At 53.4% G+C, this 24,666-nt stretch overlaps 27 non-coding genes across 27 annotated transcripts; all 27 read left to right on the forward strand.

Moving 5' to 3' along the window:
* Positions 1 to 1,522: 1,522 nt before the first annotated feature.
* Positions 1,523 to 1,595, forward strand: trnar-ccu. The gene has a single exon. It is a non-coding gene; the product is annotated as a tRNA-Arg (tRNA).
* A 480-nt stretch (positions 1,596 to 2,075) lies between these two features.
* Positions 2,076 to 2,148, forward strand: trnar-ccu. Its single transcript has one exon. It is a non-coding gene; the product is annotated as a tRNA-Arg (tRNA).
* A 1,699-nt stretch (positions 2,149 to 3,847) lies between these two features.
* trnar-ccu lies at positions 3,848 to 3,920 on the forward strand. The gene has a single exon. It is a non-coding gene; the product is annotated as a tRNA-Arg (tRNA).
* Positions 3,921 to 4,400: 480 nt separating this feature from the next.
* trnar-ccu lies at positions 4,401 to 4,473 on the forward strand. The gene has a single exon. It is a non-coding gene; the product is annotated as a tRNA-Arg (tRNA).
* Positions 4,474 to 6,172: 1,699 nt separating this feature from the next.
* Positions 6,173 to 6,245, forward strand: trnar-ccu. The gene has a single exon. It is a non-coding gene; the product is annotated as a tRNA-Arg (tRNA).
* Positions 6,246 to 6,725: 480 nt separating this feature from the next.
* Positions 6,726 to 6,798, forward strand: trnar-ccu. Its single transcript has one exon. It is a non-coding gene; the product is annotated as a tRNA-Arg (tRNA).
* A 480-nt stretch (positions 6,799 to 7,278) lies between these two features.
* trnar-ccu lies at positions 7,279 to 7,351 on the forward strand. The gene has a single exon. It is a non-coding gene; the product is annotated as a tRNA-Arg (tRNA).
* Positions 7,352 to 8,163: 812 nt separating this feature from the next.
* trnar-ccu lies at positions 8,164 to 8,236 on the forward strand. The gene has a single exon. It is a non-coding gene; the product is annotated as a tRNA-Arg (tRNA).
* A 480-nt stretch (positions 8,237 to 8,716) lies between these two features.
* trnar-ccu lies at positions 8,717 to 8,789 on the forward strand. The gene has a single exon. It is a non-coding gene; the product is annotated as a tRNA-Arg (tRNA).
* A 480-nt stretch (positions 8,790 to 9,269) lies between these two features.
* On the forward strand, positions 9,270 to 9,342 carry trnar-ccu. Its single transcript has one exon. It is a non-coding gene; the product is annotated as a tRNA-Arg (tRNA).
* Positions 9,343 to 10,155: 813 nt separating this feature from the next.
* trnar-ccu lies at positions 10,156 to 10,228 on the forward strand. Its single transcript has one exon. It is a non-coding gene; the product is annotated as a tRNA-Arg (tRNA).
* Positions 10,229 to 11,041: 813 nt separating this feature from the next.
* On the forward strand, positions 11,042 to 11,114 carry trnar-ccu. Its single transcript has one exon. It is a non-coding gene; the product is annotated as a tRNA-Arg (tRNA).
* Positions 11,115 to 11,594: 480 nt separating this feature from the next.
* trnar-ccu lies at positions 11,595 to 11,667 on the forward strand. Its single transcript has one exon. It is a non-coding gene; the product is annotated as a tRNA-Arg (tRNA).
* An 813-nt stretch (positions 11,668 to 12,480) lies between these two features.
* trnar-ccu lies at positions 12,481 to 12,553 on the forward strand. The gene has a single exon. It is a non-coding gene; the product is annotated as a tRNA-Arg (tRNA).
* Positions 12,554 to 13,366: 813 nt separating this feature from the next.
* On the forward strand, positions 13,367 to 13,439 carry trnar-ccu. Its single transcript has one exon. It is a non-coding gene; the product is annotated as a tRNA-Arg (tRNA).
* A 480-nt stretch (positions 13,440 to 13,919) lies between these two features.
* On the forward strand, positions 13,920 to 13,992 carry trnar-ccu. The gene has a single exon. It is a non-coding gene; the product is annotated as a tRNA-Arg (tRNA).
* Positions 13,993 to 14,472: 480 nt separating this feature from the next.
* On the forward strand, positions 14,473 to 14,545 carry trnar-ccu. The gene has a single exon. It is a non-coding gene; the product is annotated as a tRNA-Arg (tRNA).
* An 812-nt stretch (positions 14,546 to 15,357) lies between these two features.
* On the forward strand, positions 15,358 to 15,430 carry trnar-ccu. Its single transcript has one exon. It is a non-coding gene; the product is annotated as a tRNA-Arg (tRNA).
* Positions 15,431 to 15,910: 480 nt separating this feature from the next.
* On the forward strand, positions 15,911 to 15,983 carry trnar-ccu. Its single transcript has one exon. It is a non-coding gene; the product is annotated as a tRNA-Arg (tRNA).
* Positions 15,984 to 16,463: 480 nt separating this feature from the next.
* trnar-ccu lies at positions 16,464 to 16,536 on the forward strand. Its single transcript has one exon. It is a non-coding gene; the product is annotated as a tRNA-Arg (tRNA).
* An 813-nt stretch (positions 16,537 to 17,349) lies between these two features.
* trnar-ccu lies at positions 17,350 to 17,422 on the forward strand. The gene has a single exon. It is a non-coding gene; the product is annotated as a tRNA-Arg (tRNA).
* Positions 17,423 to 17,902: 480 nt separating this feature from the next.
* trnar-ccu lies at positions 17,903 to 17,975 on the forward strand. Its single transcript has one exon. It is a non-coding gene; the product is annotated as a tRNA-Arg (tRNA).
* Positions 17,976 to 18,787: 812 nt separating this feature from the next.
* trnar-ccu lies at positions 18,788 to 18,860 on the forward strand. Its single transcript has one exon. It is a non-coding gene; the product is annotated as a tRNA-Arg (tRNA).
* Positions 18,861 to 19,345: 485 nt separating this feature from the next.
* On the forward strand, positions 19,346 to 19,418 carry trnar-ccu. Its single transcript has one exon. It is a non-coding gene; the product is annotated as a tRNA-Arg (tRNA).
* Positions 19,419 to 20,231: 813 nt separating this feature from the next.
* On the forward strand, positions 20,232 to 20,304 carry trnar-ccu. The gene has a single exon. It is a non-coding gene; the product is annotated as a tRNA-Arg (tRNA).
* Positions 20,305 to 21,337: 1,033 nt separating this feature from the next.
* Positions 21,338 to 21,410, forward strand: trnar-ccu. Its single transcript has one exon. It is a non-coding gene; the product is annotated as a tRNA-Arg (tRNA).
* An 813-nt stretch (positions 21,411 to 22,223) lies between these two features.
* Positions 22,224 to 22,296, forward strand: trnar-ccu. Its single transcript has one exon. It is a non-coding gene; the product is annotated as a tRNA-Arg (tRNA).
* Positions 22,297 to 24,666: the final 2,370 nt, after the last annotated feature.

Below are 24,666 nucleotides of genomic sequence, written 5' to 3' on the forward strand. Positions count from 1 at the left end.
CACTGGGGAACGTGCAGCCATTTCCGTATCCGACTACGCACCTCCTTTGACTTGTCCTGATCATCTCATCTGCATTTTCTCAAATCTGCCTTGCAATCCAGTCAAACTGCAATGAGAGCACTGGAGCTAATGGAAATGAGCAGGCAATGAGAACTGAGGCAGAGCAGAGTGGCGCAGCGGAAGCGTGCTGGGCCCATAACCCAGAGGTCGATGGATCGAAACCATCCTCTGCTAGGCCGAGTTTTTAGAGGCCTCTCCTGCGCGTTGACGCGCGCCATTTCCCTCAGAGTCTGGGCCAGCGCTGAGAACGGCGAGTGGAGGGGGCTTCCGATTGGGGAACCTGTAGCCACTTCCACGTTTATATACACGTTCACTTCACTTAGTCTTGATCTTCCCGTCACTTTACACTGTCGTGTAAAATGCAAACATCTCTTCAAACGATCTTCTGACATGGAAACATTTCAAATCAGGAAATATAGCCATGCTCACCTGCCACAGTCAGTCTGGAGTGCTTTCTGCCGGCTCAGGGCCCGAGACCCGAAAATTCAACACAGTGGCTTTGTCCGGCTTTCCCGACATTTAAAACATTCCTTTGATACCAGTGGAGCAAAGGCTCTGATGGAGCGCAGCTCGTAAGCCCCAGGGGCCTAATGGATAAGGCACTGGCCTCCTAAGCCAGGGATTGTGGGTTCGAGTCCCATCTTGGGTGAGGCGGAGCAGAGTGGCGCAGCGGAAGCGTGCTGGGCCCATAACCCAGAGGTCGATGGATCGAAACCATCCTCTGCTAGGCTAACCCTTTAGGTGCCACGATAGGAGAGCCGCACACATTTTGCCTTTCACAACCCACAGCCTGACACGGGAATGAAAACTACGACCGGCAGGCTTTCACTGGGGAACGTGCAGCCATTTCCGTATCCGACTACGCACCTCCTTTGACTTGTCCTGATCATCTCATCTGCATTTTCTCAAATCTGCCTTGCAATCCAGTCAAACTGCAATGAGAGCTCTGGAGCTAATGGAAATGAGCAGGCAATGAGAACTGAGGCAGAGCAGAGTGGCGCAGCGGAAGCGTGCTGGGCCCATAACCCAGAGGTCGATGGATCGAAACCATCCTCTGCTAGGCCGAGTTTTTAGAGGCCTCTCCTGCGCGTTGACGCGCGCCATTTCCCTCAGAGTCTGGGCCAGCGCTGAGAACGGCGAGTGGAGGGGGCTTCCGAGTGGGGAACCTGTAGCCACTTCCACGTTTATATACACGTTCACTTCACTTAGTCTTGATCTTCCCGTCACTTTACACTGTCGTGTAAAATGCAAACATCTCTTCAAACGATCTTCTGACATGGAAACATTTCAAATCAGGAAATATAGCCATGCTCACCTGCCACAGTCAGTCTGGAGTGCTTTCTGCCGGCTCAGGGCCCGAGACCCGAAAATTCAACACAGTGGCTTTGTCCGGCAATCCCGACATTTAAAACATTCCTTTGATACCAGTGGAGCAAAGGCTCTGATGGAGCGCAGCTGGTAAGCCCCAGTGGCCTAATGGATAAGGCACTGGCCTCCTAAGCCAGGGATTGTGGGTTCGAGTCCCATCTGGGGTGAGGCGGAGCAGAGTGGCGCAGCGGAAGCGTGCTGGGCCCATAACCCAGAGGTCGATGGATCGAAACCATCCTCTGCTAGGCCGAGTTTTTAGAGGCCTCTCCTGCGCGTTGACGCGCGCCATTTCCCTCAGAGTCTGGGCCAGCGCTGAGAACGGCGAGTGGAGGGGGCTTCCGAGTGGGGAACCTGTAGCCACTTCCACATTTATATACACGTTCACTTCACTTAGTCTTGATCTTCCCCTCACTTTACACTGTCGTGTAAAATGCAAACATCTCTTCAAACGATCTTCTGACATGGAAACATTTCAAATCAGGAAATATAGCCATGCTCACCTGCCACAGTCAGTCTGGAGTGCTTTCTGCCAGCTCAGGGCCCGAGACCCGAAAATTCAACACAGTGGCTTTGTCCGGCAATCCCGACATTTAAAACATTCCTTTGATACCAGTGGAGCAAAGGCTCTGATGGAGCGCAGCTGGTAAGCCCCAGTGGCCTAATGGATAAGGCACTGGCCTCCTAAGCCAGGGATTGTGGGTTCGAGTCCCATCTGGGGTGAGGCGGAGCAGAGTGGCGCAGCGGAAGCGTGCTGGGCCCATAACCCAGAGGTCGATGGATCGAAACCATCCTCTGCTAGGCTAACCCTTTAGGTGCCACGATAGGAGAGCCGCACACATTTTGCCTTTCACAACCCACAGCCTGACACGGGAATGAAAACTACGACCGGCAGGCTTTCACTGGGGAACGTGCAGCCATTTCCGTATCCGACTACGCACCTCCTTTGACTTGTCCTGATCATCTCATCTGCATTTTCTCAAATCTGCCTTGCAATCCAGTCAAACTGCAATGAGAGCACTGGAGCTAATGGAAATGAGCAGGCAATGAGAACTGAGGCAGAGCAGAGTGGCGCAGCGGAAGAGTGCTGGGCCCATAACCCAGAGGTCGATGGATCGAAACCATCCTCTGCTAGGCCGAGTTTTTAGAGGCCTCTCCTGCGCGTTGACGCGCGCCATTTCCCTCAGAGTCTGGGCCAGCGCTGAGAACGGCGAGTGGAGGGGGCTTCCGATTGGGGAACCTGTAGCCACTTCCACGTTTATATACACGTTCACTTCACTTAGTCTTGATCTTCCCGTCACTTTACACTGTCGTGTAAAATGCAAACATCTCTTCAAACGATCTTCTGACATGGAAACATTTCAAATCAGGAAATATAGCCATGCTCACCTGCCACAGTCAGTCTGGAGTGCTTTCTGCCGGCTCAGGGCCCGAGACCCGAAAATTCAACACAGTGGCTTTGTCCGGCTTTCCCGACATTTAAAACATTCCTTTGATACCAGTGGAGCAAAGGCTCTGATGGAGCGCAGCTCGTAAGCCCCAGGGGCCTAATGGATAAGGCACTGGCCTCCTAAGCCAGGGATTGTGGGTTCGAGTCCCATCTTGGGTGAGGCGGAGCAGAGTGGCGCAGCGGAAGCGTGCTGGGCCCATAACCCAGAGGTCGATGGATCGAAACCATCCTCTGCTAGGCTAACCCTTTAGGTGCCACGATAGGAGAGCCGCACACATTTTGCCTTTCACAACCCACAGCCTGACACGGGAATGAAAACTACGACCGGCAGGCTTTCACTGGGGAACGTGCAGCCATTTCCGTATCCGACTACGCACCTCCTTTGACTTGTCCTGATCATCTCATCTGCATTTTCTCAAATCTGCCTTGCAATCCAGTCAAACTGCAATGAGAGCTCTGGAGCTAATGGAAATGAGCAGGCAATGAGAACTGAGGCAGAGCAGAGTGGCGCAGCGGAAGCGTGCTGGGCCCATAACCCAGAGGTCGATGGATAGAAACCATCCTCTGCTAGGCCGAGTTTTTAGAGGCCTCTCCTGCGCGTTGACGCGCGCCATTTCCCTCAGAGTCTGGGCCAGCGCTGAGAACGGCGAGTGGAGGGGGCTTCCGAGTGGGGAACCTGTAGCCACTTCCACGTTTATATACACGTTCACTTCACTTAGTCTTGATCTTCCCGTCACTTTACACTGTCGTGTAAAATGCAAACATCTCTTCAAACGATCTTCTGACATGGAAACATTTCAAATCAGGAAATATAGCCATGCTCACCTGCCACAGTCAGTCTGGAGTGCTTTCTGCCGGCTCAGGGCCCGAGACCCGAAAATTCAACACAGTGGCTTTGTCCGGCTATCCCGAAATTTAAAACATTCCTTTGATACCAGTGGAGCAAAGGCTCTGATGGAGCGCAGCTGGTAAGCCCCAGTGGCCTAATGGATAAGGCACTGGCCTCCTAAGCCAGGGATTGTGGGTTCGAGTCCCATCTGGGGTGAGGCGGAGCAGAGTGGCGCAGCGGAAGCGTGCTGGGCCCATAACCCAGAGGTCGATGGATCGAAACCATCCTCTGCTAGGCCGAGTTTTTAGAGGCCTCTCCTGCGCGTTGACGCGCGCCATTTCCCTCAGAGTCTGGGCCAGCGCTGAGAACGGCGAGTGGAGGGGGCTTCCGAGTGGGGAACCTGTAGCCACTTCCACATTTATATACACGTTCACTTCACTTAGTCTTGATCTTCCCCTCACTTTACACTGTCGTGTAAAATGCAAACATCTCTTCAAACGATCTTCTGACATGGAAACATTTCAAATCAGGAAATATAGCCATGCTCACCTGCCACAGTCAGTCTGGAGTGCTTTCTGCCAGCTCAGGGCCCGAGACCCGAAAATTCAACACAGTGGCTTTGTCCGGCAATCCCGACATTTAAAACATTCCTTTGATACCAGTGGAGCAAAGGCTCTGATGGAGCGCAGCTGGTAAGCCCCAGTGGCCTAATGGATAAGGCACTGGCCTCCTAAGCCAGGGATTGTGGGTTCGAGTCCCATCTGGGGTGAGGCGGAGCAGAGTGGCGCAGCGGAAGCGTGCTGGGCCCATAACCCAGAGGTCGATGGATCAAAACCATCCTCTGCTAGGCTAACCCTTTAGGTGCCACGATAGGAGAGCCGCACACATTTTGCCTTTCACAACCCACAGCCTGACACGGGAATGAAAACTACGACCGGCAGGCTTTCACTGGGGAACGTGCAGCCATTTCCGTATCCGACTACGCACCTCCTTTGACTTGTCCTGATCATCTCATCTGCATTTTCTCAAATCTGCCTTGCAATCCAGTCAAACTGCAATGAGAGCACTGGAGCTAATGGAAATGAGCAGGCAATGAGAACTGAGGCAGAGCAGAGTGGCGCAGCGGAAGCGTGCTGGGCCCATAACCCAGAGGTCGATGGATCGAAACCATCCTCTGCTAGGCCGAGTTTTTAGAGGCCTCTCCTGCGCGTTGACGCGCGCCATTTCCCTCAGAGTCTGGGCCAGCGCTGAGAACGGCGAGTGGAGGGGGCTTCCGATTGGGGAACCTGTAGCCACTTCCACGTTTATATACACGTTCACTTCACTTAGTCTTGATCTTCCCGTCACTTTACACTGTCGTGTAAAATGCAAACATCTCTTCAAACGATCTTCTGACATGGAAACATTTCAAATCAGGAAATATAGCCATGCTCACCTGCCACAGTCAGTCTGGAGTGCTTTCTGCCGGCTCAGGGCCCGAGACCCGAAAATTCAACACAGTGGCTTTGTCCGGCTTTCCCGACATTTAAAACATTCCTTTGATACCAGTGGAGCAAAGGCTCTGATGGAGCGCAGCTCGTAAGCCCCAGGGGCCTAATGGATAAGGCACTGGCCTCCTAAGCCAGGGATTGTGGGTTCGAGTCCCATCTTGGGTGAGGCGGAGCAGAGTGGCGCAGCGGAAGCGTGCTGGGCCCATAACCCAGAGGTCGATGGATCGAAACCATCCTCTGCTAGGCTAACCCTTTAGGTGCCACGATAGGAGAGCCGCACACATTTTGCCTTTCACAACCCACAGCCTGACACGGGAATGAAAACTACGACCGGCAGGCTTTCACTGGGGAACGTGCAGCCATTTCCGTATCCGACTACGCACCTCCTTTGACTTGTCCTGATCATCTCATCTGCATTTTCTCAAATCTGCCTTGCAATCCAGTCAAACTGCAATGAGAGCTCTGGAGCTAATGGAAATGAGCAGGCAATGAGAACTGAGGCAGAGCAGAGTGGCGCAGCGGAAGCGTGCTGGGCCCATAACCCAGAGGTCGATGGATCGAAACCATCCTCTGCTAGGCCGAGTTTTTAGAGGCCTCTCCTGCGCGTTGACGCGCGCCATTTCCCTCAGAGTCTGGGCCAGCGCTGAGAACGGCGAGTGGAGGGGGCTTCCGAGTGGGGAACCTGTAGCCACTTCCACGTTTATATACACGTTCACTTCACTTAGTCTTGATCTTCCCGTCACTTTACACTGTCGTGTAAAATGCAAACATCTCTTCAAACGATCTTCTGACATGGAAACATTTCAAATCAGGAAATATAGCCATGCTCACCTGCCACAGTCAGTCTGGAGTGCTTTCTGCCGGCTCAGGGCCCGAGACCCGAAAATTCAACACAGTGGCTTTGTCCGGCTATCCCGAAATTTAAAACATTCCTTTGATACCAGTGGAGCAAAGGCTCTGATGGAGCGCAGCTGGTAAGCCCCAGTGGCCTAATGGATAAGGCACTGGCCTCCTAAGCCAGGGATTGTGGGTTCGAGTCCCATCTGGGGTGAGGCGGAGCAGAGTGGCGCAGCGGAAGCGTGCTGGGCCCATAACCCAGAGGTCGATGGATCGAAACCATCCTCTGCTAGGCCGAGTTTTTAGAGGCCTCTCCTGCGCGTTGACGCGCGCCATTTCCCTCAGAGTCTGGGCCAGCGCTGAGAACGGCGAGTGGAGGGGGCTTCCGAGTGGGGAACCTGTAGCCACTTCCACGTTTATATACACGTTCACTTCACTTAGTCTTGATCTTCCCGTCACTTTACACTGTCGTGTAAAATGCAAACATCTCTTCAAACGATCTTCTGACATGGAAACATTTCAAATCAGGAAATATAGCCATGCTCACCTGCCACAGTCAGTCTGGAGTGCTTTCTGCCGGCTCAGGGCCCGAGACCCGAAAATTCAACACAGTGGCTTTGTCCGGCTATCCCGACATTTAAAACATTCCTTTGATACCAGTGGAGCAAAGGCTCTGATGGAGCACAGCTGGTAAGCCCCAGTGGCCTAATGGATAAGGCACTGGCCTCCTAAGCCAGGGATTGTGGGTTCGAGTCCCATCTGGGGTGAGGCGGAGCAGAGTGGCGCAGCGGAAGCGTGCTGGGCCCATAACCCAGAGGTCGATGGATCGAAACCATCCTCTGCTAGGCCGAGTTTTTAGAGGCCTCTCCTGCGCGTTGACGCGCGCCATTTCCCTCAGAGTCTGGGCCAGCGCTGAGAACGGCGAGTGGAGGGGGCTTCCGAGTGGGGAACCTGTAGCCACTTCCACGTTTATATACACATTCACTTCACTTAGTCTTGATCTTCCCGTCACTTTACACTGTCGTGTAAAATGCAAACATCTCTTCAAACGATCTTCTGACATGGAAACATTTCAAATCAGGAAATATAGCCATGCTCACCTGCCACAGTCAGTCTGGAGTGCTTTCTGCCGGCTCAGGGCCCGAGACCCGAAAATTCAACACAGTGGCTTTGTCCGGCTATCCCGACATTTAAAACATTCCTTTGATACCAGTGGAGCAAAGGCTCTGATGGAGCGCAGCTGGTAAGCCCCAGTGGCCTAATGGATAAGGCACTGGCCTCCTAAGCCAGGGATTGTGGGTTCGAGTCCCATCTGGGGTGAGGCGGAGCAGAGTGGCGCAGCGGAAGCGTGCTGGGCCCATAACCCAGAGGTCGATGGATCGAAACCATCCTCTGCTAGGCTAACCCTTTAGGTGCCACGATAGGAGAGCCGCACACATTTTGCCTTTCACAACCCACAGCCTGACACGGGAATGAAAACTACGACCGGCAGGCTTTCACTGGGGAACGTGCAGCCATTTCCGTATCCGACTACGCACCTCCTTTGACTTGTCCTGATCATCTCATCTGCATTTTCTCAAATCTGCCTTGCAATCCAGTCAAACTGCAATGAGAGCACTGGAGCTAATGGAAATGAGCAGGCAATGAGAACTGAGGCAGAGCAGAGTGGCGCAGCGGAAGCGTGCTGGGCCCATAACCCAGAGGTCGATGGATCGAAACCATCCTCTGCTAGGCCGAGTTTTTAGAGGCCTCTCCTGCGCATGATGCGCGCCATTTCCCTCAGAGTCTGGGCCAGCGCTGAGAACGGCGAGTGGAGGGGGCTTCCGAGTGGGGAACCTGTAGCCACTTCCACGTTTATATACACGTTCACTTCACTTAGTCTTGATCTTCCCGTCACTTTACACTGTCGTGTAAAATGCAAACATCTCTTCAAACGATCTTCTGACATGGAAACATTTCAAATCAGGAAATATAGCCATGCTCACCTGCCACAGTCAGTCTGGAGTGCTTTCTGCCGGCTCAGGGCCCGAGACCCGAAAATTCAACACAGTGGCTTTGTCCGGCTATCCCGACATTTAAAACATTCCTTTGATACCAGTGGAGCAAAGGCTCTGATGGAGCGCAGCTGGTAAGCCCCAGTGGCCTAATGGATAAGGCACTGGCCTCCTAAGCCAGGGATTGTGGGTTCGAGTCCCATCTGGGGTGAGGCGGAGCAGAGTGGCGCAGCGGAAGCGTGCTGGGCCCATAACCCAGAGGTCGATGGATCGAAACCATCCTCTGCTAGGCCGAGTTTTTAGAGGCCTCTCCTGCGCGTTGACGCGCGCCATTTCCCTCAGAGTCTGGGCCAGCGCTGAGAACGGCGAGTGGAGGGGGCTTCCGAGTGGGGAACCTGTAGCCACTTCCACGTTTATATACACGTTCACTTCACTTAGTCTTGATCTTCCCGTCACTTTACACTGTCGTGTAAAATGCAAACATCTCTTCAAACGATCTTCTGACATGGAAACATTTCAAATCAGGAAATATAGCCATGCTCACCTGCCACAGTCAGTCTGGAGTGCTTTCTGCCGGCTCAGGGCCCGAGACCCGAAAATTCAACACAGTGGCTTTGTCCGGCTATCCCGACATTTAAAACATTCCTTTGATACCAGTGGAGCAAAGGCTCTGATGGAGCACAGCTGGTAAGCCCCAGTGGCCTAATGGATAAGGCACTGGCCTCCTAAGCCAGGGATTGTGGGTTCGAGTCCCATCTGGGGTGAGGCGGAGCAGAGTGGCGCAGCGGAAGCGTGCTGGGCCCATAACCCAGAGGTCGATGGATTGAAACCATCCTCTGCTAGGCCGAGTTTTTAGAGGCCTCTCCTGCGCGTTGACGCGCGCCATTTCCCTCAGAGTCTGGGCCAGCGCTGAGAACGGCGAGTGGAGGGGGCTTCCGAGTGGGGAACCTGTAGCCACTTCCACGTTTATATACACGTTCACTTCACTTAGTCTTGATCTTCCCGTCACTTTACACTGTCGTGTAAAATGCAAACATCTCTTCAAACGATCTTCTGACATGGAAACATTTCAAATCAGGAAATATAGCCATGCTCACCTGCCACAGTCAGTCTGGAGTGCTTTCTGCCGGCTCAGGGCCCGAGACCCGAAAATTCAACACAGTGGCTTTGTCCGGCTATCCCGACATTTAAAACATTCCTTTGATACCAGTGGAGCAAAGGCTCTGATGGAGCGCAGCTGGTAAGCCCCAGTGGCCTAATGGATAAGGCACTGGCCTCCTAAGCCAGGGATTGTGGGTTCGAGTCCCATCTGGGGTGAGGCGGAGCAGAGTGGCGCAGCGGAAGCGTGCTGGGCCCATAACCCAGAGATCGATGGATCGAAACCATCCTCTGCTAGGCTAACCCTTTAGGTGCCACGATAGGAGAGCCGCACACATTTTGCCTTTCACAACCCACAGCCTGACACGGGAATGAAAACTACGACCGGCAGGCTTTCACTGGGGAACGTGCAGCCATTTCCGTATCCGACTACGCACCTCCTTTGACTTGTCCTGATCATCTCATCTGCATTTTCTCAAATCTGCCTTGCAATCCAGTCAAACTGCAATGAGAGCACTGGAGCTAATGGAAATGAGCAGGCAATGAGAACTGAGGCAGAGCAGAGTGGCGCAGCGGAAGCGTGCTGGGCCCATAACCCAGAGGTCGATGGATCGAAACCATCCTCTGCTAGGCCGAGTTTTTAGAGGCCTCTCCTGCGCGTTGACGCGCGCCATTTCCCTCAGAGTCTGGGCCAGCGCTGAGAACGGCGAGTGGAGGGGGCTTCCGAGTGGGGAACCTGTAGCCACTTCCACGTTTATATACACGTTCACTTCACTTAGTCTTGATCTTCCCGTCACTTTACACTGTCGTGTAAAATGCAAACATCTCTTCAAACGATCTTCTGACATGGAAACATTTCAAATCAGGAAATATAGCCATGCTCACCTGCCACAGTCAGTCTGGAGTGCTTTCTGCCGGCTCAGGGCCCGAGACCCGAAAATTCAACACAGTGGCTTTGTCCGGCTATCCCGACATTTAAAACATTCCTTTGATACCAGTGGAGCAAAGGCTCTGATGGAGCGCAGCTGGTAAGCCCCAGTGGCCTAATGGATAAGGCACTGGCCTCCTAAGCCAGGGATTGTGGGTTCGAGTCCCATCTGGGGTGAGGCGGAGCAGAGTGGCGCAGCGGAAGCGTGCTGGGCCCATAACCCAGAGGTCGATGGATCGAAACCATCCTCTGCTAGGCTAACCCTTTAGGTGCCACGATAGGAGAGCCGCACACATTTTGCCTTTCACAACCCACAGCCTGACACGGGAATGAAAACTACGACCGGCAGGCTTTCACTGGGGAACGTGCAGCCATTTCCGTATCCGACTACGCACCTCCTTTGACTTGTCCTGATCATCTCATCTGCATTTTCTCAAATCTGCCTTGCAATCCAGTCAAACTGCAATGAGAGCACTGGAGCTAATGGAAATGAGCAGGCAATGAGAACTGAGGCAGAGCAGAGTGGCGCAGCGGAAGCGTGCTGGGCCCATAACCCAGAGGTCGATGGATCGAAACCATCCTCTGCTAGGCCGAGTTTTTAGAGGCCTCTCCTGCGCGTTGACGCGCGCCATTTCCCTCAGAGTCTGGGCCAGCGCTGAGAACGGCGAGTGGAGGGGGCTTCCGAGTGGGGAACCTGTAGCCACTTCCACGTTTATATACACGTTCACTTCACTTAGTCTTGATCTTCCCGTCACTTTACACTGTCGTGTAAAATGCAAACATCTCTTCAAACGATCTTCTGACATGGAAACATTTCAAATCAGGAAATATAGCCATGCTCACCTGCCACAGTCAGTCTGGAGTGCTTTCTGCCGGCTCAGGGCCCGAGACCCGAAAATTCAACACAGTGGCTTTGTCCGGCTATCCCGACATTTAAAACATTCCTTTGATACCAGTGGAGCAAAGGCTCTGATGGAGCACAGCTGGTAAGCCCCAGTGGCCTAATGGATAAGGCACTGGCCTCCTAAGCCAGGGATTGTGGGTTCGAGTCCCATCTGGGGTGAGGCGGAGCAGAGTGGCGCAGCGGAAGCGTGCTGGGCCCATAACCCAGAGGTCGATGGATTGAAACCATCCTCTGCTAGGCCGAGTTTTTAGAGGCCTCTCCTGCGCGTTGACGCGCGCCATTTCCCTCAGAGTCTGGGCCAGCGCTGAGAACGGCGAGTGGAGGGGGCTTCCGAGTGGGGAACCTGTAGCCACTTCCACGTTTATATACACGTTCACTTCACTTAGTCTTGATCTTCCCGTCACTTTACACTGTCGTGTAAAATGCAAACATCTCTTCAAACGATCTTCTGACATGGAAACATTTCAAATCAGGAAATATAGCCATGCTCACCTGCCACAGTCAGTCTGGAGTGCTTTCTGCCGGCTCAGGGCCCGAGACCCGAAAATTCAACACAGTGGCTTTGTCCGGCTATCCCGACATTTAAAACATTCCTTTGATACCAGTGGAGCAAAGGCTCTGATGGAGCGCAGCTGGTAAGCCCCAGTGGCCTAATGGATAAGGCACTGGCCTCCTAAGCCAGGGATTGTGGGTTCGAGTCCCATCTGGGGTGAGGCGGAGCAGAGTGGCGCAGCGGAAGCGTGCTGGGCCCATAACCCAGAGGTCGATGGATCGAAACCATCCTCTGCTAGGCTAACCCTTTAGGTGCCACGATAGGAGAGCCGCACACATTTTGCCTTTCACAACCCACAGCCTGACACGGGAATGAAAACTACGACCGGCAGGCTTTCACTGGGGAACGTGCAGCCATTTCCGTATCCGACTACGCACCTCCTTTGACTTGTCCTGATCATCTCATCTGCATTTTCTCAAATCTGCCTTGCAATCCAGTCAAACTGCAATGAGAGCACTGGAGCTAATGGAAATGAGCAGGCAATGAGAACTGAGGCAGAGCAGAGTGGCGCAGCGGAAGCGTGCTGGGCCCATAACCCAGAGGTCGATGGATCGAAACCATCCTCTGCTAGGCCGAGTTTTTAGAGGCCTCTCCTGCGCGTTGACGCGCGCCATTTCCCTCAGAGTCTGGGCCAGCGCTGAGAACGGCGAGTGGAGGGGGCTTCCGAGTGGGGAACCTGTAGCCACTTCCACGTTTATATACACGTTCACTTCACTTAGTCTTGATCTTCCCGTCACTTTACACTGTCGTGTAAAATGCAAACATCTCTTCAAACGATCTTCTGACATGGAAACATTTCAAATCAGGAAATATAGCCATGCTCACCTGCCACAGTCAGTCTGGAGTGCTTTCTGCCGGCTCAGGGCCCGAGACCCGAAAATTCAACACAGTGGCTTTGTCCGGCTATCCCGACATTTAAAACATTCCTTTGATACCAGTGGAGCAAAGGCTCTGATGGAGCGCAGCTGGTAAGCCCCAGTGGCCTAATGGATAAGGCACTGGCCTCCTAAGCCAGGGATTGTGGGTTCGAGTCCCATCTGGGGTGAGGCGGAGCAGAGTGGCGCAGCGGAAGCGTGCTGGGCCCATAACCCAGAGGTCGATGGATCGAAACCATCCTCTGCTAGGCTAACCCTTTAGGTGCCACGATAGGAGAGCCGCACACATTTTGCCTTTCACAACCCACAGCCTGACACGGGAATGAAAACTACGACCGGCAGGCTTTCACTGGGGAACGTGCAGCCATTTCCGTATCCGACTACGCACCTCCTTTGACTTGTCCTGATCATCTCATCTGCATTTTCTCAAATCTGCCTTGCAATCCAGTCAAACTGCAATGAGAGCACTGGAGCTAATGGAAATGAGCAGGCAATGAGAACTGAGGCAGAGCAGAGTGGCGCAGCGGAAGCGTGCTGGGCCCATAACCCAGAGGTCGATGGATCGAAACCATCCTCTGCTAGGCCGAGTTTTTAGAGGCCTCTCCTGCGCGTTGACGCGCGCCATTTCCCTCAGAGTCTGGGCCAGCGCTGAGAACGGCGAGTGGAGGGGGCTTCCGAGTGGGGAACCTGTAGCCACTTCCACGTTTATATACACGTTCACTTCACTTAGTCTTGATCTTCCCGTCACTTTACACTGTCGTGTAAAATGCAAACATCTCTTCAAACGATCTTCTGACATGGAAACATTTCAAATCAGGAAATATAGCCATGCTCACCTGCCACAGTCAGTCTGGAGTGCTTTCTGCCGGCTCAGGGCCCGAGACCCGAAAATTCAACACAGTGGCTTTGTCCGGCTATCCCGACATTTAAAACATTCCTTTGATACCAGTGGAGCAAAGGCTCTGATGGAGCGCAGCTGGTAAGCCCCAGTGGCCTAATGGATAAGGCACTGGCCTCCTAAGCCAGGGATTGTGGGTTCAAGTCCCATCTGGGGTGAGGCGGAGCAGAGTGGCGCAGCGGAAGCGTGCTGGGCCCATAACCCAGAGGTCGATGGATCGAAACCATCCTCTGCTAGGCCGAGTTTTTAGAGGCCTCTCCTGCGCGTTGACGCGCGCCATTTCCCTCAGAGTCTGGGCCAGCGCTGAGAACGGCGAGTGGAGGGGGCTTCCGAGTGGGGAACCTGTAGCCACTTCCACGTTTATATACACGTTCACTTCACTTAGTCTTGATCTTCCCGTCACTTTACACTGTCGTGTAAAATGCAAACATCTCTTCAAACGATCTTCTGACATGGAAACATTTCAAATCAGGAAATATAGCCATGCTCACCTGCCACAGTCAGTCTGGAGTGCTTTCTGCCGGCTCAGGGCCCGAGACCCGAAAATTCAACACAGTGGCTTTGTCCGGCTATCCCGACATTTAAAACATTCCTTTGATACCAGTGGAGCAAAGGCTCTGATGGAGCGCAGCTGGTAAGCCCCAGTAGCCTAATGGATAAGGCACTGGCCTCCTAAGCCAGGGATTGTGGGTTCGAGTCCCATCTGGGGTGAGGCGGAGCAGAGTGGCGCAGCGGAAGCGTGCTGGGCCCATAACCCAGAGGTCGATGGATCGAAACCATCCTCTGCTAGGCCGAGTTTTTAGAGGCCTCTCCTGCGCGTTGACGCGCGCCATTTCCCTCAGAGTCTGGGCCAGCGCTGAGAACGGCGAGTGGAGGGGGCTTCCGAGTGGGGAACCTGTAGCCACTTCCACGTTTATATACACGTTCACTTCACTTAGTCTTGATCTTCCCGTCACTTTACACTGTCGTGTAAAATGCAAACATCTCTTCAAACGATCTTCTGACATGGAAACATTTCAAATCAGGAAATATAGCCATGCTCACCTGCCACAGTCAGTCTGGAGTGCTTTCTGCCGGCTCAGGGCCCGAGACCCGAAAATTCAACACAGTGGCTTTGTCCGGCTATCCCGACATTTAAAACATTCCTTTGATACCAGTGGAGCAAAGGCTCTGATGGAGCGCAGCTGGTAAGCCCCAGTGGCCTAATGGATAAGGCACTGGCCTCCTAAGCCAGGGATTGTGGGTTCGAGTCCCATCTGGGGTGAGGCGGAGCAGAGTGGCGCAGCGGAAGCGTGCTGGGCCCATAACCCAGAGGTCGATGGATCGAAACCATCCTCTGCTAGGCTAACCCTTTAGGTGCCACGATAGGAGAGCCGCACACATTTTGCCTTTCACAACCCACAGCCTGACACGGGAATGAAAACTACGACCGGCAGGCTTTCACTGGGGAACGTGCAGCCATTTCCGTATCCGACTACGCACCTCCTTTGACTTGTCCTGATCATCTCATCTGCATTTTCTCAAATCTGCCTTGCAATCCAGTCAAACTGCAATGAGAGCACTGGAGCTAATGGAAATGAGCAGGCAATGAGAACTGAGGCAGAGCAGAGTGGCGCAGCGGAAGCGTGCTGGGCCCATAACCCAGAGGTCGATGGATCGAAACCATCCTCTGCTAGGCCGAGTTTTTAGAGGCCTCTCCTGCGCATGACGCGCGCCATTTCCCTCAGAGTCTGGGCCAGCGCTGAGAACGGCGAGTGGAGGGGGCTTCCGAGTGGGGAACCTGTAGCCACTTCCACGTTTATATACACGTTCACTTCACTTAGTCTTGATCTTCCCGTCACTTTACACTGTCGTGTAAAATGCAAACATCTCTTCAAACGATCTTCTGACATGGAAACATTTCAAATCAGGAAATATAGCCATGCTCACCTGCCACAGTCAGTCTGGAGTGCTTTCTGCCGGCTCAGGGCCCGAGACCCGAAAATTCAACACAGTGGCTTTGTCCGGCTATCCCGACATTTAAAACATTCCTTTGATACCAGTGGAGCAAAGGCTCTGATGGAGCGCAGCTGGTAAGCCCCAGTGGCCTAATGGATAAGGCACTGGCCTCCTAAGCCAGGGATTGTGGGTTCGAGTCCCATCTGGGGTGAGGCGGAGCAGAGTGGCGCAGCGGAAGCGTGCTGGGCCCATAACCCAGAGGTCGATGGATCGAAACCATCCTCTGCTAGGCCGAGTTTTTAGAGGCCTCTCCTGCGCGTTGACGCGCGCCATTTCCCTCAGAGTCTGGGCCAGCGCTGAGAACGGCGAGTGGAGGGGGCTTCCGAGTGGGGAACCTGTAGCCACTTCCACGTTTATATACACGTTCACTTCACTTAGTCTTGATCTTCCCGTCACTTTACACTGTCGTGTAAAATGCAAACATCTCTTCAAACGATCTTCTGACATGGAAACATTTCAAATCAGGAAATATAGCCATGCTCACCTGCCACAGTCAGTCTGGAGTGCTTTCTGCCGGCTCAGGGCCCGAGACCCGAAAATTCAACACAGTGGCTTTGTCCGGCTATCCCGACATTTAAAACATTCCTTTGATACCAGTGGAGCAAAGGCTCTGATGGAGCACAGCTGGTAAGCCCCAGTGGCCTAATGGATAAGGCACTGGCCTCCTAAGCCAGGGATTGTGGGTTCGAGTCCCATCTGGGGTGAGGCGGAGCAGAGTGGCGCAGCGGAAGCGTGCTGGGCCCATAACCCAGAGGTCGATGGATTGAAACCATCCTCTGCTAGGCCGAGTTTTTAGAGGCCTCTCCTGCGCGTTGACGCGCGCCATTTCCCTCAGAGTCTGGGCCAGCGCTGAGAACGGCGAGTGGAGGGGGCTTCCGAGTGGGGAACCTGTAGCCACTTCCACGTTTATATACACGTTCACTTCACTTAGTCTTGATCTTCCCGTCACTTTACACTGTCGTGTAAAATGCAAACATCTCTTCAAACGATCTTCTGACATGGAAACATTTCAAATCAGGAAATATAGCCATGCTCACCTGCCACAGTCAGTCTGGAGTGCTTTCTGCCGGCTCAGGGCCCGAGACCCGAAAATTCAACACAGTGGCTTTGTCCGGCTATCCCGACATTTAAAACATTCCTTTGATACCAGTGGAGCAAAGGCTCTGATGGAGCGCAGCTGGTAAGCCCCAGTGGCCTAATGGATAAGGCACTGGCCTCCTAAGCCAGGGATTGTGGGTTCGAGTCCCATCTGGGGTGAGGCGGAGCAGAGTGGCGCAGCGGAAGCGTGCTGGGCCCATAACCCAGAGGTCGATGGATCGAAACCATCCTCTGCTAGGCTAACCCTTTAGGTGCCACGATAGGAGAGCCGCACACATTTTGCCTTTCACAACCCACAGCCTGACACGGGAATGAAAACTACGACCGGCAGGCTTTCACTGGGGAACGTGCAGCCATTTCCGTATCCGACTACGCACCTCCTTTGACTTGTCCTGATCATCTCATCTGCATTTTCTCAAATCTGCCTTGCAATCCAGTCAAACTGCAATGAGAGCACTGGAGCTAATGGAAATGAGCAGGCAATGAGAACTGAGGCAGAGCAGAGTGGCGCAGCGGAAGCGTGCTGGGCCCATAACCCAGAGGTCGATGGATCGAAACCATCCTCTGCTAGGCCGAGTTTTTAGAGGCCTCTCCTGCGCGTTGACGCGCGCCATTTCCCTCAGAGTCTGGGCCAGCGCTGAGAACGGCGAGTGGAGGGGGCTTCCGAGTGGGGAACCTGTAGCCACTTCCACGTTTATATACACGTTCACTTCACTTAGTCTTGATCTTCCCGTCACTTTACACTGTCGTGTAAAATGCAAACATCTCTTCAAACGATCTTCTGACATGGAAACATTTCAAATCAGGAAATATAGCCATGCTCACCTGCCACAGTCAGTCTGGAGTGCTTTCTGCCGGCTCAGGGCCCGAGACCCGAAAATTCAACACAGTGGCGTTGTCCGGCTATCCCGACATTTAAAACATTCCTTTGATACCAGTGGAGCAAAGGCTCTGATGGAGCGCAGCTGGTAAGCCCCAGTGGCCTAATGGATAAGGCACTGGCCTCCTAAGCCAGGGATTGTGGGTTCAAGTCCCATCTGGGGTGAGGCGGAGCAGAGTGGCGCAGCGGAAGCGTGCTGGGCCCATAACCCAGAGGTCGATGGATCGAAACCATCCTCTGCTAGGCCGAGTTTTTAGAGGCCTCTCCTGCGCGTTGACGCGCGCCATTTCCCTCAGAGTCTGGGCCAGCGCTGAGAACGGCGAGTGGAGGGGGCTTCCGAGTGGGGAACCTGTAGCCACTTCCACGTTTATATACACGTTCACTTCACTTAGTCTTGATCTTCCCGTCACTTTACACTGTCGTGTAAAATGCAAACATCTCTTCAAACGATCTTCTGACATGGAAACATTTCAAATCAGGAAATATAGCCATGCTCACCTGCCACAGTCAGTCTGGAGTGCTTTCTGCCGGCTCAGGGCCCGAGACCCGAAAATTCAACACAGTGGCTTTGTCCGGCTATCCCGACATTTAAAACATTCCTTTGATACCAGTGGAGCAAAGGCTCTGATGGAGCGCAGCTGGTAAGCCCCAGTAGCCTAATGGATAAGGCACTGGCCTCCTAAGCCAGGGATTGTGGGTTCGAGTCCCATCTGGGGTGAGGCGGAGCAGAGTGGCGCAGCGGAAGCGTGCTGGGCCCATAACCCAGAGGTCGATGGATCGAAACCATCCTCTGCTAGGCTAACCCTTTAGGTGCCACGATAGGAGAGCCGCACACATTTTGCCTTTCACAACCCACAGCCTGACACGGGAATGAAAACTACGACCGGCAGGCTTTCACTGGGGAACGTGCAGCCATTTCCGTATCCGACTACGCACCTCCTTTGACTTGTCCTGATCATCTCATCTGCATTTTCTCAAATCTGCCTTGCAATCCAGTCAAACTGCAATGAGAGCACTGGAGCTAATGGAAATGAGCAGGCAATGAGAACTGAGGCAGAGCAGAGTGGCGCAGCGGAAGCGTGCTGGGCCCATAACCCAGAGGTCGATGGATCGAAACCATCCTCTGCTAGGCCGAGTTTTTAGAGGCCTCTCCTGCGCATGACGCGCGCCATTTCCCTCAGAGTCTGGGCCAGCGCTGAGACCGGCGAGTGGAGGGGGCTTCCGAGTGGGGAACCTGTAGCCACTTCCACGTTTATATACACGTTCACTTCACTTAGTCTTGATCTTCCCGTCACTTTACACTGTCGTGTAAAATGCAAACATCTCTTCAAACGATCTTCTGACATGGAAACATTTCAAATCAGGAAATATAGCCATGCTCACCTGCCACAGTCAGTCTGGAGTGCTTTCTGCCGGCTCAGGGCCCGAGACCCGAAAATTCAACACAGTGGCTTTGTCCGGCTATCCCGACATTTAAAACATTCCTTTGACACCAGTGGAGCAAAGGCTCTGATGGAGCGCAGCTGGTAAGCCCCAGTGGCCTAATGGATAAGGCACTGGCCTCCTAAGCCAGGGATTGTGGGTTCGAGTCCCATCTGGGGTGAGGCGGAGCCGCACAGAGTGGCGCAGCGGAAGCGTGCTGGGCCCATAACCCAGAGGTCGATGGATCGAAACCATCCTCTGCTAGGCCGAGTTTTTAGAGGCCTCTCCTGCGCGTTGACGCGCGCCATTTCCCTCAGAGTCTGGGCCAGCGCTGAGAACGGCGAGTGGAGGGGGCTTCCGAGTGGGGAACCTGTAGCCACTTCCACGTTTATATACACGTTCACTTCACTTAGTCTTGATCTTCCCGTCACTTTACACTGTCGTGTAAAATGCAAACATCTCTTCAAACGATCTTCTGACATGGAAACATTTCAAATCAGGAAATATAGCCATGCTCACCTGCCACAGTCAGTCTGGAGTGCTTTCTGCCGGCTCAGGGCCCGAGACCCGAAAATTCAACACAGTGGCTTTGTCCGGCTATCCCGACATTTAAAACATTCCTTTGATACCAGTGGAGCAAAGGCTCTGATGGAGCGCAGCTGGTAAGCCCCAGTGGCCTAATGGATAAGGCACTGGCCTCCTAAGCCAGGGATTGTGGGTTCGAGTCCCATCTGGGGTGAGGCGGAGCAGAGTGGCGCAGCGGAAGCGTGCTGGGCCCATAACCCAGAGGTCGATGGATCGAAACCATCCTCTGCTAGGCTAACCCTTTAGGTGCCACGATAGGAGAGCCGCACACATTTTGCCTTTCACAACCCACAGCCTGACACGGGAATGAAAACTACGACCGGCAGGCTTTCACTGGGGAACGTGCAGCCATTTCCGTATCCGACTACGCACCTCCTTTGACTTGTCCTGATCATCTCATCTGCATTTTCTCAAATCTGCCTTGCAATCCAGTCAAACTGCAATGAGAGCACTGGAGCTAATGGAAATGAGCAGGCAATGAGAACTGAGGCAGAGCAGAGTGGCGCAGCGGAAGCGTGCTGGGCCCATAACCCAGAGGTCGATGGATCGAAACCATCCTCTGCTAGGCCGAGTTTTTAGAGGCCTCTCCTGCGCGTTGACGCGCGCCATTTCCCTCAGAGTCTGGGCCAGCGCTGAGAACGGTGAGTGGAGGGGGCTTCCGAGTGGGGAACCTGTAGCCACTTCCACGTTTATATACACGTTCACTTCACTTAGTCTTTATCTTCCCGTCACTTTACACTGTCGTGTAAAATGCAAACATCTCTTCAAACGATCTTCTGACATGGAAACATTTCAAATCAGGAAATATAGCCATGCTCACCTGCCACAGTCAGTCTGGAGTGCTTTCTGCCGGCTCAGGGCCCGAGACCCGAAAATTCAACACAGTGGCTTTGTCCGGCTATCCCGACATTTAAAACATTCCTTTGATACCAGTGGAGCAAAGGCTCTGATGGAGCGCAGCTGGTAAGCCCCAGTGGCCTAATGGATAAGGCACTGGCCTCCTAAGCCAGGGATTGTGGGTTCGAGTCCCATCTGGGGTGAGGCGGAGCAGAGTGGCGCAGCGGAAGCGTGCTGGGCCCATAACCCAGAGGTCGATGGATCGAAACCATCCTCTGCTAGGCCGAGTTTTTAGAGGCCTCTCCTGCGCGTTGACGCGCGCCATTTCCCTCAGAGTCTGGGCCAGCGCTGAGAACGGCGAGTGGAGGGGGCTTCCGAGTGGGGAACCTGTAGCCACTTCCACGTTTATATACACGTTCACTTCACTTAGTCTTGATCTTCCCGTCACTTTACACTGTCGTGTAAAATGCAAACATCTCTTCAAACGATCTTCTGACATGGAAACATTTCAAATCAGGAAATATAGCCATGCTCACCTGCCACAGTCAGTCTGGAGTGCTTTCTGCCGGCTCAGGGCCCGAGACCCGAAAATTCAACACAGTGGCTTTGTCCGGCTATCCCGACATTTAAAACATTCCTTTGATACCAGTGGAGCAAAGGCTCTGATGGAGCGCAGCTGGTAAGCCCCAGTGGCCTAATGGATGAGGCACTGGCCTCCTAAGCCAGGGATTGTGGGTTCGAGTCCCATCTGGGGTGAGGCGGAGCAGAGTGGCGCAGCGGAAGCGTGCTGGGCCCATAACCCAGAGGTCGATGGATCGAAACCATCCTCTGCTAGGCCGAGTTTTTAGAGGCCTCTCCTGCGCGTTGACGCGCGCCATTTCCCTCAGAGTCTGGGCCAGCGCTGAGAACGGCGAGTGGAGGGGGCTTCCGAGTGGGGAACCTGTAGCCACTTCCACGTTTATATACACGTTCACTTCACTTAGTCTTGATCTTCCCGTCACTTTACACTGTCGTGTAAAATGCAAACATCTCTTCAAACGATCTTCTGACATGGAAACATTTCAAATCAGGAAATATAGCCATGCTCACCTGCCACAGTCAGTCTGGAGTGCTTTCTGCCGGCTCAGGGCCCGAGACCCGAAAATTCAACACAGTGGCTTTGTCCGGCAATCCCGACATTTAAAACATTCCTTTGATACCAGTGGAGCAAAGGCTCTGATGGAGCGCAGCTGGTAAGCCCCAGTGGCCTAATGGATAAGGCACTGGCCTCCTAAGCCAGGGATTGTGGGTTCGAGTCCCATCTGGGGTGAGGTGGAGCAGAGTGGCACAGCGGAAGCGTGCTGGGCCCATAACCCAGAGGTCGATGGATCGAAACCATCCTCTGCTAGGCTAACCCTTTAGGTGCCACGATAGGAGAGCCGCACACATTTTGCCTTTCACAACCCACAGCCTGACACGGGAATGAAAACTACGACCGGCAGGCTTTCACTGGGGAACGTGCAGCCATTTCCGTATCCGACTACGCACCTCCTTTGACTTGTCCTGATCATCTCATCTGCATTTTCTCAAATCTGCCTTGCAATCCAGTCAAACTGCAATGAGAGCTCTGGAGCTAATGGAAATGAGCAGGCAATGAGAACTGAGGCAGAGCAGAGTGGCGCAGCGGAAGCGTGCTGGGCCCATAACCCAGAGGTCTATGGATCGAAACCATCCTCTGCTAGGCCGAGTTTTTAGAGGCCTCTCCTGCGCGTTGACGCGCGCCATTTCCCTCAGAGTCTGGGCCAGCGCTGAGAACGGCGAGTGGAGGGGGCTTCCGAGTGGGGAACCTGTAGCCACTTCCACATTTATATACACGTTCACTTCACTTAGTCTTGATCTTCCCCTCACTTTACACTGTCGTGTAAAATGCAAACATCTCTTCAAACGATCTTCTGACATGGAAACATTTCAAATCAGGAAATATAGCCATGCTCACCTGCCACAGTCAGTCTGGAGTGCTTTCTGCCAGCTCAGGGCCCGAGACCCGAAAATTCAACACAGTGGCTTTGTCCGGCTATCCCGACATTTAAAACATTCCTTTCATAACAGTGGAGCAAAGGCTCTGATGCAGCACAGCTGGTAAGCCCCAGTGGCCTAATGGATAAGGCACTGGCCTCCTAAGCCAGGGATTGTGGGTTCGAGTCCCCTCTGGGGCGAGGCGGAGCAGAGTGGCGCAGCGGAAGCGTGCTGGGCCCATAACCCAGAGGTCGATGGATCGAAACCATCCTCTGCTAGGCTAACCCTTTAGGTGCCACGATAGGAGAGCCGCACACATTTTGCCTTTCACAACCCACAGCCTGACACGGGAATGAAAACTACGACCGGCAGGCTTTCACTGGGGAACGTGCAGCCATTTCCGTATCCGACTACGCACCTCCTTTGACTTGTCCTGATCATCTCATCTGCATTTTCTCAAATCTGCCTTGCAATCCAGTCAAACTGCAATGAGAGCTCTGGAGCTAATGGAAATGAGCAGGCAATGAGAACTGAGGCAGAGCAGAGTGGCGCAGCGGAAGCGTGCTGGGCCCATAACCCAGAGGTCGATGGATCGAAACCATCCTCTGCTAGGCCGAGTTTTTAGAGGCCTCTCCTGCGCGTTGACGCGCGCCATTTCCCTCAGAGTCTGGGCCAGCGCTGAGAACGGCGAGTGGAGGGGGCTTCCGAGTGGGGAACCTGTAGCCACTTCCACGTTTATATACACGTTCACTTCACTTAGTCTTGATCTTCCCGTCACTTTACACTGTTGTGTAAAATGCAAACATCTCTTCAAACGATCTTCTGACATGGAAACATTTCAAATCAGGAAATATAGCCATGCTCACCTGCCACAGTCAGTCTGGAGTGCTTTCTGCCGGCTCAGGGCCCGAGACCCGAAAATTCAACACAGTGGCTTTGTCCGGCTATCCCGACATTTAAAACATTCCTTTGATACCAGTGGAGCAAAGGCTCTGATGGAGCGCAGCTGGTAAGCCCCAGTGGCCTAATGGATAAGGCACTAGCCTCCTAAGCCAGGGATTGTGGGTTCGAGTCCCATCTGGGGTGAGGCGGAGCAGAGTGGCGCAGCGGAAGCGTGCTGGGCCCATAACCCAGAGGTCGATGGATCGAAACCATCCTCTGCTAGGCTAACCCTTTAGGTGCCACGATAGGAGAGCCGCACACATTTTGCCTTTCACAACCCACAGCCTGACACGGGAATGAAAACTACGACCGGCAGGCTATCACTGGGGAACGTGCAGCCATTTTCGTATCCGACAACGCACCTCCTTTGACTTGTCCTGATCATCTCATCTGCATTTTCTCAAATCTGCCTTGCAATCCAGTCAAACTGCAATGAGAGCTCTGGAGCTAATGGAAATGAGCAGGCAATGAGAACTGAGGCAAAGCAGAGTGGCGCAGCGGAAGCGTGCTGGGCCCATAACCCAGAGGTCGATGGATCGAAACCATCCTCTGCTAGGCTAACCCTTTAGGTGCCACGATAGGAGAGCCGCACACATTTTGCCTTTCACAACCCACAGCCTGACACGGGAATGAAAACTACGACCGGCAGGCTTTCACTGGGGAACGTGCAGCCATTTCCGTATCCGACTACGCACCTCCTTTGACTTGTCCTGATCATCTCATCTGCATTTTCTCAAATCTGCCTTGCAATCCAGTCAAACTGCAATGAGAGCTCTGGAGCTAATGGAAATGAGCAGGCAATGAGAACTGAGGCAGAGCAGAGTGGCGCAGCGGAAGCGTGCTGGGCCCATAACCCAGAGGTCGATGGATCGAAACCATCCTCTGCTAGGCCGAGTTTTTAGAGGCCTCTCCTGCGCGTTGACGCGCGCCATTTCCCTCAGAGTCTGGGCCAGCGCTGAGAACGGCGAGTGGAGGGGGCTTCCGAGTGGGGAACCTGTAGCCACTTCCACATTTATATACACGTTCACTTCACTTATTCTTGATCTTCCCCTCACTTTACACTGTCGTGTAAAATGCAAACATCTCTTCAAACGATCTTCTGACATGGAAACATTTCAAATCAGGAAATATAGCCATGCTCACCTGCCACAGTCAGTCTGGAGTGCTTTCTGCCAGCTCAGGGCCCGAGACCCGAAAATTCAACACAGTGGCTTTGTCCGGCTATCCCGACATTTAAAACATTCCTTTCATAACAGTGGAGCAAAGGCTCTGATGGAGCACAGCTGGTAAGCCCCAGTGGCCTAATGGATAAGGCACTGGCCTCCTAAGCCAGGGATTGTGGGTTCGAGTCCCCTCTGGGGTGAGGCGGAGCAGAGTGGCGCAGCGGAAGCGTGCTGGGCCCATAACCCAGAGGTCGATGGATCGAAACCATCCTCTGCTAGGCTAACCCTTTAGGTGCCACGATAGGAGAGCCGCACACATTTTGCCTTTCACAACCCACAGCCTGACACGGGAATGAAAACTACGACCGGCAGGCTTTCACTGGGGAACGTGCAGCCATTTCCGTATCCGACTACGCACCTCCTTTGACTTGTCCTGATCATCTCATCTGCATTTTCTCAAATCTG

Source organism: Alosa sapidissima, chromosome 21, assembly GCF_018492685.1.
Source record: "Alosa sapidissima isolate fAloSap1 chromosome 21, fAloSap1.pri, whole genome shotgun sequence".
Lineage (NCBI taxonomy): Eukaryota > Metazoa > Chordata > Actinopteri > Clupeiformes > Clupeidae > Alosa > Alosa sapidissima.